The sequence below is a fragment of the Zingiber officinale genome, chromosome 4B, assembly GCF_018446385.1.
Source record: "Zingiber officinale cultivar Zhangliang chromosome 4B, Zo_v1.1, whole genome shotgun sequence".
Taxonomy (NCBI): Eukaryota; Viridiplantae; Streptophyta; class Magnoliopsida; order Zingiberales; family Zingiberaceae; genus Zingiber; species Zingiber officinale.
In genome coordinates, this window is record NC_055993.1 from 79075971 (window position 1) to 79088833 (window position 12863).

Here is a 12863-nt window from a genome sequence, read left to right on the forward strand (position 1 = left end):
GCCTCCTATATAAGGAGGATGCACCCTGGAGCAAAGAACTAACTCACAACAAGATCTTCCAATGCTTGATCTGCCGTGCTGTGCTCCTGCGACGCTGCGAAGCTACTCCGACAACAAGAGGCTCAAGTTTTTCTTTTCAGTGTTGTCGGTATTCCTTTCTAATAATTCCTGTACTTAGTTTTTGTAATAACTTTGCGAATTATTAGTAATTTCCAACGAAAGCACTCAACAAGTGCGGACCTTGGAGTAGGAGTCGACCAAGGCTTTGAACCAAGTAAAACAGTTCATGCTAGCGTTGTGTTTTCATCTTTCCGTTGCGTACTTGCTTAAATATTTTCGATCGATATTCACCCCCCTATATTGACTTTCACGATCCAACAAGTGATATCAGAGCTGGTACCGCTCTGAATTGGTGCAACCACCAATCGAGTAAGGGGGGTACACCTTTCATTTTTTCCCTCCAAAATTATTTTTGAAAAAGTCATTTTCATCTTTTCACCATTCGTCAATATTAGCAAAATAGTATATTTTTCAAAACTTGTAATAATATTTTTTTATTAATACTTTATTAATATTTTATTTTAAAAAAATAATATTTTTTTCTACTTATTTCCTTATCTCCCACATTGCTTACCCCAAGACAAAGTCTTGGAAATTGTCTCTTGTCTATTTTTTTTCTTGCATATACCAATGTCTATTCAAGAAGGACAGAGTATCCACGAACCACCACCATACGATCAAGAAGATTTCAACTACTGGAGGCGAAGAATGAAATGTTTCTTAGGAAGTCCAAATTTTGATTATTGGCTGATATTGAGAAAACCTTCTCGGGACTCAGAACTAAACAAAAATGTAAGTAAAATTATGTATAATATTTTTCCTAACAATGTTTTATGCAGACTAGAAAAGTACAAGAATGCACATGAACTTTGGACCCAGTTGATCAAGCTTCATGAGGAGCCGATGGAACTAGAAGATCAAGTCAAAATCAAATCTGGACTCAAGTCAAAACCAATCGAAAAGCCTACTGAATTAGGGGTTGCGCTCCAGGTTAGTAATATTTGCCAAAATGCCCTTGCTAGTAGTAGTTTAAAAAATATGCATGTTAATATTTCTAAAAATATACGTGAAAATAATGTATTTGATAATACATACAGAAATACCCCTAGGATATTATCTGATAAACTAAATCTAATTAATTTATAAAATTCAAAAAATTTGAAAATAATTAACAACCCTAAAAATTCAAATGATAACTAAATCAATTTGAATGACTCTACCTCTAAGAAAAATTCAACTAATAATATTAAAATTATTATTATACACAAAAATTTAAATAAATTAACAAATTCAGAAAAGTTAAATATTAAAAATTCAAATGATAATGATGACAAGTTCAATATTGATCTAGATAAAAATAATAAATTTCTTTATAAATTATTTAATAATCTAGACAATATAAATCCAGAAAATCCTATCGAAACCCAAGATAATTTAATTAACAAAAAAATAAATTTTAAAGACAAGACTAATCTAATAAATTCAACTAATCATATCAACTTAAAAAGCAAATAAAATATAAGTATAAAATCAAACACTTTGACAAAATTAAAACTAAATTTAACAAACTTAAATGTTAAAGATAACATGTTAAACAAAGATAGTCTAGAAAATTCAAAATTAACAATTAATAAAAGGTTAAAAGATAAACCTTTAAAGAGATATAATTCAAACAAATCAATTAATTCAAAATTAAAAATTAATAAAAACTTAAACATTAAATACACTCCTTTAAAGAAGGACAATTTGACCAATTTAATTAATTCAAAATTAAATTGACTTAAAAATAAAATTTAAAACTTAAATTGAATTAAAATTAAAACTTAAAAATTAAATTAAAACGTAAAACTTAAACTTAAATTCAAAATCAAACATTAAATCTTAACTAAACTAATCTTAATTATACAAAAATCTTAAAAGAAAAATCAATAATTTAGGGGAGGCTCCAGAATAGTAGGCACCTCCAAAACTAACTTACCCTACAGGGTAACCATAAACTAACCTATCCGACAGGGTAATTAGGACTAGTTTAAAAAGGGACAATAGTTTAACTTGACCGACAGTACTGGTGAAGTTTTCAATGTTAGTGTTGGTGCAAGTTGCACCATAATCAAACCTGAGTTTTGATGTTGTCAAAGGTTCAAGTTAAGTCTTGTTATGATCTAACTGTTAGGATGTATACTAAAAGTCTAGCTTTTGGTATAAATATTTATCTAGAAATAAGAATCACATTGGTCAAATGTCTACATTTATGATAAATGTAGTTGTTCAATTAATTTATATTGTAGATAACATGGTGTGTGGTGTCACATACAGAGGATCATGTTATCAGTACCTTATAAATTATAAACAGTAGCTCACGACCAAGATGGAAAGGAACAAACCATTGGAAGGTCGTAGTGTAATTAGGTATTAGTTTATCTTAACTATATAATTACACTAGTACACTTAGAGTGTATTGAGTAGGACCATTAGAGGTCGGTTCTTTTATACTGACTTTATAAAGGAACAAAGAACTCAGTTATTATGGAAGTGTGTGCTCTTAATCCTAATATAATAACAAGCACATATATTTGATATTTATTTATTTAATTTATCAATGGGTGAGATTTAGTTCAATAAATTAATAAGCTCGATAAGTTGGGAAATGATATCACTTATAGTGTGTGTTGTTGATTATAGAAGGAAACTGTGTCCTAGTAATCTAGGTTGAGAATGTCCCCAAGAGGAGCTCATAAGGATTGCCATGTTAAACCATGTAGGTGGACTTAGTCCGACATGATAATAAGGTTGAGTGGTACTACTCTTGGACTAAGATATTAATTAAATGAGTTGTCAGTAACTCACTTAATTAGTGGACATTCGACATCTTAAACACAGGGAGACTAACACACTCATAATAAGAAGGAGTCCAAAATGTAATTTGGGATTGGTGCGGTAGTTCAATAATAGTTCTCTAGTGGAATGAATTATTATTGATAAAATTAAGTTGTGTGTTCGGGGCGAACACGGGATGCTTAATTTTATCGGGAGACCAAAACCAATTCCTCCTCTCGGTCCCTATCGTAGCCTCTTAATTATAGAGTACTATACCCACCTATACCCACCTTCTTACCCATCTTATAGGGGCTGGCCAAGCTAGCTTGGAGATCAAGCTAGGGCCGGCCATGGCTAGGTTCATGGGTGAATTCATGTGGCCGACCCTAGCTTGAACTCAAGCTTAGGTGGCCGACTCTATTAAAATAAAAAGGAATTTTAATTTTTTAAAATTTTCTTATGTGGATAACATGATTTAAAAGAGAGTTTAAAAATTTAAATCTTTCCTTTTATAAGATTCTACAAAAGATTAAGAGAAGAGCTAAATCTCTTTCCTTATTTGTAGATTAAAAGGTTGATTTTAATTTTGGTAAAAAGTTTCCTTTTATTCATGTTCATGATTTAAAAAGAAGTTTAAAAATTAAAAATTCTCTTTATTAGTTTCTACAAAAGATTAAGAAAAGATTTAATATCTTTCCTTATTTGTAGATTGAAAGGAGATTTTAATTTTTAGAGATAACTTTTCTTTTTGGAAATTATCCACATGTTTAAAAGAAAGATTTTAATTTATAAAATTTCCTTTTAACCAATCATGAAGGGAGAAAAATTATTGGAGAATTTTTTTTTAAATTTTCGGAAACAAATTAGGAAGTTTTAATCTTTGTTTTAATTAAAACTCTCCTTGTTTTGGGGAAATAAGTGGCCGACCATTGAAATTGAAAAAAGGAATTGTTTTAAATCAATTAAAAATTTATTTTTCATGGAAAATGAATTAAGGAAGTTTTTATTAAAATTTCCTTATTTGCCAAGACCAAGGAATATAAAAGAGGGGTAGAGGTGCCTTCATGTAAAACGACTCTATTCTTTTTCTTCCTCTCTTTTCTTCCTAGGTGTGGCCGACCCCTAGAGGTTCCCCTTCCCCTTCTCTCTCCTCCTTCTTGTGGCCGAGACTTCATCACCTCTTGGAGACATAGAAGTGGTCGGATCTAGCTTGGAGAAAAGGCGAGAAAGGAGGCTTGTTTCTTGCATCCCTTGGAGCTTGGTTGGTGGAAAAAGTTCTTCATCCTTTGGAAGTTTTTGCTTGGCCGAAACTTGAAGGAAGGAAGAAGAAGGTGCCCATTCCACAATTCTGTGGGAGTAGAAGAAACTGATTTAGAAGGTACTAAGTTCAGAATGTACACTGCTGTTTCCAGTGCATATCCCCAAAACGAATTTGGTAATTCTGAATAACTCATCATCGATCTAACCATCTCCATAAGAGTCCTATTCCTTCGTTCTGCCACACCATTCTACTGGGGTGTACCAAGTGCGGATAGTTGGGATTGAATCCCGGCCTCTGATAAGTAATTCCTAAACTCTCCTAAGAGGTATTCGCCACCACGATCAGATCGTAGTGTCTTGATACTTTTACCTAGTCGTTTCTCCACATCAGCCCTGTACTCTTTGAACTTATCAAAGCACTCGGACTTACGGCGCATTAGGTAAATATATCCGTATCTTGAATAATCGTCTATGAAAGAGACAAAATATTCAAAACCTCCTCTTGCCTGGACAGACATAGGACCACACAAATAAGAGTGAACCAATTCTAAGACTTCTTTGGCTCTATACCCCTTGGCCTTAAAAGGCCTCTTGGTCATTTTACTTTCTAAGCAAGATTCACAAGTTGGAAAATTTTCCAACTCTAATGAACCTAAAAGTCCATTGGCCATAAGCCTCTGAATCCTATTTAAGTTAATATGACCAAGCCTTAGATGCCAAAGATATGCTTGGTTCATTTCTGAAGGTTCTTTTCTTTTATTAGAGTTAGAAGATGAGTTATAAATTTCCATGTTTTGCTTTGTGGGAGAATTTGGATTTAAAATATACAAATTGCCAACTAATGTACCAGAACAGATAATCACTTTATTTCTTTTAATAATTACATCATTACTAAAAGAAACTGAATATCCATCCAAAAACAATTTAGAAACTGAAATTAAATTCTTTCTAAAACTGGGTACATAAAGATAATTTCTTAAAACCAAATTTCTATTTCTATTAAAAGATAAATAGACGTCTCCCACTGCAACAACCGCCACCTTAGTAGTATTGCCCATGTAGACGGTAATCTCTCCTTCAGATAGTCGTCGGGTTTCCTGGAACCCCTGCAAGGAATTGCAGACATGATCAGTGGCTCCCGTATCTACACACCAGGTGCTGGTAGATAGCACCGCTAAACATGTTTCAACAACTAGAGCATGAGATATACCTTTGTTGTTCTGATTCTTACGAGGACAGTCCGCCTTCCAATGCCCAGACTGCTTGCAGATGAAGCACTTGCCCTTAGGTTTCTTCACTCCAGCTTTAGGTCCCGTACTCTGAGATTTATTCACTTTCTTTGCTGAACCAACTTGTTTCTTCTTCTTCTTTCCTTTCGGTTTAGAAGTAGAACCATTTTCAGCATAGTGAATATGAGAATTGTGACGAAACAATCCTTCTGCTGCCTGAAGTTCTGTCAGTAGTTCCGCCAATGAATATACCCTTTTGTTCATATTGTAATTCAGGCAGAATTGCTCTGTAACGACCCGCCTTCTACTGACTAGGCTGTGAGGCCGATCGCTACATTATGCTGTGCTAAATTACTATTGCGGAAATCTGGATTGATTAAAATTTTGCTAAACTGATTACTGTAAAATCTGAACTTAATATTCTAGGTGTACCTAGGAGTTGTACTGTAACGACCCGCCTCCTACTGACTAGGCTGTGAGGCCGATCGCTACATTATGCTGTGCTAAATTACTATTGCAGAAAATCTGGATTGATTAAAATTTTACTAAACTGATTACTGTAAAATCTGAACTTAATATTCTAGGTGTACCAAGGAGTTGTACACATGCTAGGGAAGATAATCTATGCCTCTCGGATGTCCTGCTAGCTGTAATCAGGCATTTCAATCGATCCATGAATCGATTGGGCTGTCGGATCGATCCGTAGATCGATCGGAGTTTCTGATTTCGCACTGAAACTCTGATTTCAGCACTAGTTCATGCCAAAACCTCACACAACAATTATGCAATGCATGGAAAATATTCTAATATCCACTAACTAGCATTCTAACATGACATAGTGCAAGGTTTATTAATTCATAGCATTTAAACCACTAGAAATGCATAAAAGTGTCTTAAGAAAAGAAACTAAGTTCTTAATTTGCTAAACTTCCTAAGGATCTTCATTCCAGGTTCCTGCCACACACAGCATCTCTGCATTGACCTCCAGCTTCCTCTGCTAGTCCATCTTCCCTTTTACCTTTATCTGCAGTATAAGGGAAAATAGTATCTGTAAGCTTTAAGCTTAGTAAGAAACCAACTACCTCACTAAAACATGCAACGATGCAAACATGTTTTTAAAGAAATGCTATTTAAAAACATGCACTGAATTTGTTAAAGCATGGCATATTGAAATTACATAGCATAAACACTAAAACATGGCATGCATAATAAAATCTAAGCATGGAGCTATCTCATGGTATCAACTAGGAGAAAATAAGCTGAAACTGAGCTAAAACTGAGCTAGTGCTGAACTTAAACTATAATCACATAACTAGGTTATGAATTTGAAAGCTATTATCATAATAAGTGAAAATAGTAATCATACTGCTGTTTGGGCCCGGCAACTGTACTTGTTGTGCGCGCATCCTTAACTAGACTCGGGTTTGCAAGTCCCACATTTAGTAGGGTTTACTAGGTTATCTAAACCTAGGGACCGACTATGGGAGCCCAGCCCAATGGATATCTAATCCAGTACAGTGCCACTGAAAATAAAATACTGAATATAGCTACTAATTTCTTATTTTGCTGTTTCTAGGTTATCTGAACCTAGAGCTAGGTTATCTAAACCTAGAGGCGACTGTGGGAGCCCACCTATTGGACCGTAGTCCCATGTAAGATGAAACTAGACTAATATACTGATTTAAATTCTACTAATGCATTTAACTGAGCTGTTAAAAATATCTGAGGTGGTATTTAGCTACACTAATCATTTTGTCGAACACTTGGTGTGCTCCAACTCTCTCCTCTAATAGGGAGACCACCTCTAGGCACCCGACAACGTCTAGAGCCTCCAACTGAAGGAGAACAACGTGTCTGGCCCATCTAGAGGTGCTCAACTAGATCCCTAATCTGTGAGGAGGGTTTAAACACACCCTGGGTGCCGAAAAATCTGCATATAGCTAAACTAAAGGCATGCAATCAAACGAAAGCTACTTATACTGCAGGTGAGGGGTTTCTTACCTCCTATTCGTAATTTCTTACGATTCTAATCGCGAGATTTTCTGGAGGAGACGATCCTTTCGACGATCTTCTTGCGTCTACGCGTTCCTCTCACGGAGGGGAGCGTCCTCGTGTCGAAGTCATCGCCGGAAAGTGCCCTTGGAGTCCTAGGAGAGGAACCCTAGGCCCCCTTGTGGTTGGCACCGAGAGAAGGAGGAGGAGAGGGAGGAGTCGGCGGGATTAGGTTGAGGGAGAGGAGTCACGATTAAACAAAATAACTCTTCACTAATTTATTCTCCCTATTTATATTAAGTGGGTAATTTCGGCCCAACTTAAACTTAAATATAAATGACTCCCCTTTCTTTCAGCACGACCCTGCTAGGTTCAACTGGTTACTAACATTATCCGTAAACCGTAGGTCTCGGGTTCAATTCCCGCTTAGGCCGTTTTCGTTTTCTATTTGTTTTTGCTACTTCCGTTACTATAAAAATTCTGTAAAAATATCCTAAAATTCCAGAAAAATCATAGAATATTTCTAAAATAGTTTTGAGAATTTTCGGGCGTTACAATCCCTCATACCTTATAAAAAGTTCATCCTCGAACTTAGAATAATTCTGGGTACTTCTGTCTCATGCTGGCTTCTGTCTCCCAAGTTGCCTCTTCTGTTGTGTGATTTCGCCAAATAACTTTGACTAATGGTACTTCCTTGTTCCGCAATTTCTTAACTGCTCGGTCTATTATCTGAATAGCCGACTGTCATAGCTGAGGTCTTCGCGGATTTATACCGATGGGGCTCAACCACCTGGGTGGCATCTGGGATATGCTTCTTCAGCATGGAGACATGAAATACATTGTGGGCAGCTGACATTTCCTGGGGTAGCTCTAGCTCATATGCTACCTTGCCCACTCTTCTGCTGATAAGGTATGGTCCCACATATCTGGGACTTAGCTTGCCCTTTTTCCCAAAATGCATCACTCCCTTCATGGGAGCTACTCTGAGGAGCACTGAATCCCCAATTGAGAACTCTAAGGGTCTGCGCCGTGTATCAGCATAGCTTTTCTGGCGGCTCTGAGCTGTCTCTATCCTCTGGCGGATCTGCTGTATAGCTGCTGTGGTATCTGCCACTAGATCTGTCTGAAGTTCTAGTTCCTTCTGTTCACCACTCTCATACCAGCAGATTGGAGATCTACACCTCCGCCCATAGAGAGCCTCGTAAGGTGCCATGCCGATGGTGGCCTGATAGCTGTTGTTGTATGCAAATTCTGCTAAGCTCAGATATTTACACCAACTTCCCTTGAAATCTAGGGCACATGCTCGGAGCATATCTTCGAGTACTTGATTTACCCGCTTCGTCTGTCCATCTGTCTGAGGATGGAAAGCTGTGCTAAATTTTAGCTTTGTGCCCAAAGCTGACTGTACACACTCCCAGAAGTGTGACGTGAATCTGCTGTCTCTGTCTGAAATAATGGTTCGTGAGACTCCATGTAATCTAACGATCTCCTTGAGATACAACTGAGCTAGCTGTTCCATGGAGTAGGATATCTTGATAGCTAAGAAGTGGGCTGATTTAGTCAATTTGTCGACTATTACCCAGATGGTATCAAAACCATTCGTGGTTCTGGGTAATCCCACTATAAAATCCATAGAAATGTCTTTCCACTTTCATTCTAGAATCTGAATGGGCTGTAAAACTCCTCCTGGTCTCTGATGTTCCGCCTTAACCCTCTGACAGGTTAGGCAGGTGCTGACATATCTAGCGACGTCTCTCTTCATCCCAGGCCACCAAAAACGTTTCTTCAAGTCCTGGTATATTTTGGTGGAGCCAGGATGCATCGCATAAGGAGTCTTGTGAGCCTCATCTGAAATCTTCCTTCTGAGTTCCTCCTGATTTGGAACACATAATCTGTCGCCAAAATACAGCACCCCGCTAGCTGACACTCTGAACTCTCCGCTTTCTGTCCCTGCTAATCCTTGCTTGATTTTCTGAATTTCAGGATCCTGTTCCTGAGCTGTCTGGATGTCACCAAGCAAGGTCGACTCTAAGGTCATAGTAGAGAGCTGTCCGACTATGAGTTTGAGACCGAAATCTGTGATCTCTTTCTGTAGGGGTGGTGACATGGCTGCTAGAGATAATAAGGTAGCACTGGACTTCCTGCTAAGTGCATCTGCTACCATATTGGCTTTCCCTGGGTGGTAGAGGATGTCTATATCGTAGTCCTTGACCAGGTCTAACCATCTGCGCTGTCGCATATTCAGATCCTTCTGAGTGAATAAGTACTTCAGACTCTGATGATCTGTATACACTCTGCACTGAGCTCCATACAAGTAATGTCTCCAAATCTTAAGAGCGAACACCACTGCTGCAAGCTCAAGGTCATGAGTAGGATAGTTCTTCTCATAATCCTTAAGTTGTCTGGAGGCATAGGCTATCACCTTGCCATTTTGCATCAGTACTGCTCCTAGTCCCAATTTAGAGGCATCACTAGATATATCAAAGCTGTCTGTGTTCTCTGGTAGAGTCAGAATAGGTGCACTGGTCAATCTCCTTTTCAGCTCGCTGAAACTGTTCTCTTTCTGTTCTTCCTGGTAAGAGCTGTCAGTGGGGAGGCTATCCTGGAGAAATCCTCTACGAATTTCCGGTAGTAACCTGCTAATCCCAGAAAGCTTCTGATCTCTCTGGCGTTCTTGGGTCTTTTCCAGTTGCTCACAGTTTCTATCTTACTGGGGTCTACCATGATACCATCCTTTGAAATGATATGACCCAGGAAGGACACCTGATCTAACCAAAATTCACATTTTGTGAACTTGGCATATAACTGGTTCTGCTGAAGGGTCTGCAATACCGTTCTCAGGTGCTCTGCGTGTTCTTCCTGAGTTCCTGAATAGATAAGAATATCATCGATGAACACGATGACAAACTTATCTAAATATTCCCTGAATACTCTGTTCATGAGGTTCATGAAAGTAGCTGGAGCATTGGTCACACCAAAGGGCATGACTACGAACTCGTAATGTCCATATCTAGTCCTGAATGCTGTCTTAGGTATATCCCCTTCTTTGACCTTCACCTGATGATAACCCGATCTGAGGTCTATCTTAAAGAACACTGCTGCTCCCTTTAGCTGATCAAACAGGTCATCAATTCTGGGAAGAGGATACCTGTTCTTGATGGTGACTTGGTTCAGCACTCGGTAGTCTATACACAGGCGCATGCTTCCATCCTTCTTCTTCACGAACAATACAGGCGCTCCCCATGGTGAGTGATTAGGACGTATGAAGCCTTTGTCAAGCAGCTCCTGTAGTTGTTCATGAAGTTCCTTCAGTTCTGCTGGAGCCATGCGGTAAGGCGCTTTGGAGATAGGATTTGTACCACTAATGAGATCTATCTCAAATTCGATCTCCCTGTCTGGTGCTAAGCCTGGTAACTCTTCAGGGAAAATTGCTGGGTAGTCACATACTGTTGGTGCAATCGACCTAGGTTTGATCGGTACGATCATAGTTTTGATGTGTGTGTCAAAGAGTTTAAGTTAGGCTTTCATATGTGTTTGATATGTGTGTTTGAGTCTTGCAGGACTTGCTGAAACAACACATGAGGAGCTTGGTGTAACTGAGCTTGGGAAGATTATCCTAGTGCTCGGATCCTTGAGTCGGTGAAGGATGGTGTGGAAGGCATCCGAGGAACCGCCGGATGAGGAGCAACGGAATAGAGCCGAAGGAAGTGGACTTCAAGGCAACGTGAAGGATGGCACGGAGAGGAGCCGCGGGCTCGGGTGCATCTGAGGGACGAAGGCCAAAGAAGAGGACTTCAAAACTCCGGAGAGGATGAGTGTGAGTGTGTAACAAAGTACAGTCCATCGATTGCATGTTTTAGCAGTCGATGCACAGTCGATGCGCAGTCGACTGGCAGTGAACAGAAGATTCTGTTCGCTTAGTCGGTAGCAACCAGTTGACTGATAAAACATGCAGTCGACTGGTAAATGACCGTTGATAGACCGTTGGTGCTGGAAAGTAGCCGTTGGCTACCTCCAACACTATACACCAATCGACTGCATGTTTTAGCGATCGACTGATGCCGAGATGAGTTGATATGATGATCAACTCTCTCCTCTTATTTAAGGGAAGCTTTGGGGCTTGAAGGAGGTTACTCATGCTTATTGAATAACTCCTTGTCATTGCCCAAAAGCTTCCAAGCCTACTCTCTTCCTCCTAAACCTAAGTTTATCATTGTAAAGAGGAAGAGATCCTTTGTGAGAGGTTTGCTCCACCGAGAAGGAGAAAGCTCTAGCCGGAGATTGCCGGGGACTGATCCACCGAAGGATCAAGGGCTCGTCCACCTCAAGGACACGCCGTGGAGTAGGAGCAAGCAATCTCCAAACCACGTAAAAGAATCGTGTTAGCGTTTGTGTTCTTACTCATTGCTTTCTTGTTTTAGTTTCATTTCCGCTTGCGCAAACTAACCGTGTAGAGAAGAAATCAAAGTTGGGGGTGACCTAGCTATCCAACCCCCCTTCTAGCCGGCCACCGATCCCTTACACATACGACTCGGACCTCTGCTAGCTGTTGGTCCTTGTCCTGACTGGTACTGACTACGTGTGCTAAAAATACCGTACACCCTGAATCCATTAACCTCTGTGCCTTCATAGCTGAGAGAAACTTCTTGGCCTTTCTCTTGGGTTCTTCGATGAATTCGAACTGTGCTTCTGCTTCGGGTTGGAATGCGACTTTCTGCTTACGGCACTCGATAGAGGCACCGTATTTGATCAAGAAGTCCATCCCGAAGATGACGTCGTAGTTGGTCATATTAATCACTATTAGATCGCAAAAGAGCTCTCTGTCTGCTATAATGACTGACACCGCTCTGAGCCAGTGCATGGATGCCATAATTTCTCCTGAAGGTAGCGTCGTCAGAAACTGACTACTAAGTACCTCTGGAGGTACTGCTCACTTCTCAGTTAGTGCCCTGGATATATATGAATGGGTTGCCCCAGTATCGAATAAGACAGTTGTACTTTGCTGTAAAATACTAATCTGACCTGTAATAACTGTCGAGGCATTTGCTACGTCCTCTCTGGTGAGTGAGTAGATCCGTGCATTTGTCGTAGCTAGAGGGGCTTCTAATCTGCCCTAGCTGATGTGCGGACCATCTAAAATGGCCTGCATATGATGTAACTGAGCTGGCTGGCCTCCGTACTGAATCGGCTGTGGTGGAGGAAAGCTGGCCTTGTTCGGACACTGCTTGGCCATATGCCCTTCCTGTCCGCATTCAAAGCATCCTCGTGTGCCCTTACGACAAACTCCTGGGTGAAATTTCCCACAAGTAGCACATTTGGGATTTCTAGACTGTTTGCTGGCTGGTCCTCCCTTTGGGTAACTCCCTGGTTTGCGCTTGTTGCTGGAGTTCCCTTTCCAGTTAGAGCCATGGGAGCTATGGCCCTGCTGCTTCTGGGTACCTGAGCCTCCTTGACCTTTGGATTCTGAGAGAACTTGTTTCTGCTACTTGATACTGTTCTGGTAGT